The sequence below is a fragment of the Coenobita brevimanus genome, unplaced genomic scaffold, assembly GCF_032717465.1.
Source record: "Coenobita brevimanus isolate Jiangsu-jjx unplaced genomic scaffold, ASM3271746v2 jjx.HiC_scaffold_732, whole genome shotgun sequence".
NCBI lineage: Eukaryota > Metazoa > Arthropoda > Malacostraca > Decapoda > Coenobitidae > Coenobita > Coenobita brevimanus.
Window position 1 is genome coordinate 1497 of NW_027645130.1, and position 3499 is coordinate 4995.

At 41.2% G+C, this 3499-nt stretch overlaps 1 pseudogene; it reads right to left on the reverse strand.

The window, feature by feature from the left end:
- Positions 1 to 279: 279 nt before the first annotated feature.
- LOC145390319 (5S ribosomal RNA) lies at positions 280 to 395 on the reverse strand (annotated as a pseudogene).
- Positions 396 to 3499: the final 3104 nt, after the last annotated feature.

The window sequence follows — 3499 nt, forward strand, 5'->3', positions numbered from 1 at the left end:
GCATTGTGTTTTATGGTATGCATTTTGGCCGGTATTCTCGTCGGATAAGAAAGCTCCGTAACACCTTTCTGTAAACAATTTACCATGTTTATTACACCTTACTGTTCTCTTTTGTATTACATAAGTCCTTCAAATTACCAAACCCTAAATAAATAAATCATTCATTCATTCATTCATTGCCAGACGCCATGTATCCCAGACGGGGTGGCCAAGGGCTTAGAGTTAATTGTTTTACAGGGAGGGGCACTAATCCTCCACCAACCCCACTTGACGTAGGGATGCCAACAGCATCTGGTGTTCCCAGGCGGTCACCCATCCAAGTACTAACCAGACCCAACGTTGCTTAACTTCGCTGATCGAACGGGAAGCGGCGTAATCCACAGAGGGATATTAACCAGACATATCCAAAATTAATCGGTAAGGAGACGGTGTTAGTGAGCCTCCTTAAACGATGGGAATACAAACCTTCATTCACTTATGTCAGGGAGCGTTTGATGGCAATATGATCAACTCCATCACAAAAAGACAGCTTAGCTGTGATAGGCCCAGGAAAAGAAGAAGTAATGATGTGCTGAATAAGGTAATCTGAAAGTAACAAGTACAAAATAAAAACGTCCTTAGCCTGAAACAAGCCATCATGCGAGGAAATTGACGACAGTACTGTTATCTTCTCCATCACAAGGCCAACACACTTATGATGAGGCCCAGCAGGAGAGATAAGGGCAGTTGGAGGTGCGTTGAATGAGTCTAAAAGAAGTAAGTTCCGTTTTGTTACGTTTCATTTATAAGCACTCCAACATGTTTGCATACATTGACCGTCGTCACCTTATGGAGACTCTTCATGTTGCTCGATCTCTGGCAGCTCCCCAATTCAGTCCTTTGCCCTTGAGGTCACACTCACTGATCTCATCCCAGGTCTTCTTCAGTCTGCCTTTTGCAACACCACCCCAAGTGTTCTCACTTTTCACTTTTTGCACCCAACTGTCATCCACCATCCTCTTCACATGCCCAAACTATCTCAATGTATCATTCCTCATCACAACACCGACACACTCCAGTCCCATCCTTCCTCTCAACTCTTCCAATGCAACCCTAGTTTCCTACCCCCCAGGCCTCGCACTCAAGGACGCACTGCACATCCACCTAATCACTGTCATCTCTGCACGTTTGAGCCTACGAATATACTCTTCCTTTACTGCCCAGGTTTCACAACCATACCCTAATATATGGTGCATACACACATCCCATAGCACAGAGGAAGTACTTTCTCAAAGTCAGGAGAGGCAACACCTCCCTGACCTTCTTCCAACCACTCTTCACTCTAGCCACTGAGCTAGCTCCAGCCCCACCTCCAGCACATAAAATGCCTCCTAAGTAACAAAACTTTTCCACACACTCAAGAGACTCGACAGCAAGATCACTCTTTTCACACCTGACAATCTCCTCACTCTCTGTGACACACCAAACACATGAAATCTGCATTATCTCGCGGTCTGCCTCTAATACCACTTCATCTCTTATGCACCCACCTAACACAAGATGGAATTACTTCCCACGCCCTTGTAACAAACCATACGTCGCCACTCTCCCTCTTCTTTGACAGTACCTCCACCAACCCTATATAACATCATCTTCGTTTCATCTGCATTTACTCTCAAGCCCTTGTGCCCCATACCATCTCTCCACTTCCTAAATCTTCCTTCCACCTCCTTTCATTTTCTACAAACAATACGAGAACATTGCCATAGAACATCTTTCATGGGAATCCATTTCTGAAGTCACATGGGAGGGAATCAAGCACCATGACTGATCCCTAGTTCACACCATCATCCACAGAAAACTCATCACTCAAATCTCCACTCACTCTCACGTGGGTGCGAGTACCCACATACCTTGCTATAACCACTCTACCCAGTCACTCCTCGATCCCAAGCTTTCTCAATGCCCGGTCCCCACTTCACCACCTCCGTAGGGACTCTGTCAAAGACCTTCTCCAGGTCAATAAAAACAAAGAACAACTCCCTTTTCTTTCCTAAGATATTTTTCCTGAAGCTGTTGAACCATGAATATGGCATCAATGGTCCCTTTGCCTGGCATAAACCCAAACTGCATCTCCTCATTACTCACTCTTTCTCTAATCATACCTCCTAGATCTCTCTCCATTACCTTTATTATCTGGTCCAAAATTTTGTCACTGTAATTTCCTCTTTCCAGGGCATCACCATTTCCCTTGTACACAATTTTATTGATACTATTCAGCAAATCAGAAACTAACACCATTCCTATATCTCCCAAGGCCTTAAGCATTTCAGCAGTCAACCCAGAGACACATCCCACCTACCCCAACTACATCCTGCCTATTGCATTCCTCACAACAGCTGCGTCAACCAAAGGCCAATGGCTAAACATTAGATCTGCTGACTTCAAAACTTCCCTGTACCAGTCAAACTCGTCAATCAGTGTCATAAAGACTTTGTAGTTACTTGTAGAGAAGTATATTTTAGACTTGTGGTCGAGCGGCTTTTATATCTTGTAGTAGTTTCCCCACCAGATGTCATGTAGTGACGGGAGAGGTAAAGAATAGTATGGGACTATTTTTATTTGTCTTGGAAATATTAAACAGGTATAATAGTATAAGTCCTGGGTAGCTACCTCCCTGTCTCGCTATCTCTCTCTCTCTCTCTGTTCTAAGGCTAATCTCCGTCTCGACCTCTCTCTAGGGTCGCTTGTCTCCTTCTAAACTCTCTTTCCTAACATCTCGTGTAGTAGGGTGTGTGTGTCACGTATGTTCCTCATGGCAACAGAACTTTCTCACGAGAGGACTGCTGACAGCTAACTGCATCATCTTCTTACTGGCCGCTGTCGTCAGCTTTCCTCCGTGTAAGCGTTTAGCGCTGCTCGCTTCTCGCAAACACAACACCTTCTCATCATTTGACTTCCTGCTTCTATCTGTCTCTCTATCTATCTATTTATTTATCTATCTATTATGTAGTCCTATATTTGCTCGGCCGCGAAAAATGGCGTACCATCGACATTTAATAGTTATAATATATTAATACATACTACATACACATTATAATGAACTTATAAGCTAATTAGAGTGAAATACATAATATTGTAAAGTAACATAATTGTATGAATATTGTATACATATATTATTCATAGTAAATAGTGATTATTCAGTAATATTACATTTTAAATAAGTTGAATACATATTGGAATAAATGCATTAAAGTAAATTATTTAACTGTAATACAGTATGTACTTGGGTTATTATAGTGAATTGCATACATGCAAGAATAAAAATAGTTTAAAATTAAGATTATTGTAAGAGTTATTAATATTTCATTTAAAGATAATGGTACTGGTCTGCCATATATGGGTCATTCTTCTTTGTGTTATTATTATTATTATTATTATTATTATTATTATTATTTTTTTATATATAATTAATACTATATACAAAATATATACACTTCATTCAGGGTGGTTAACTGTG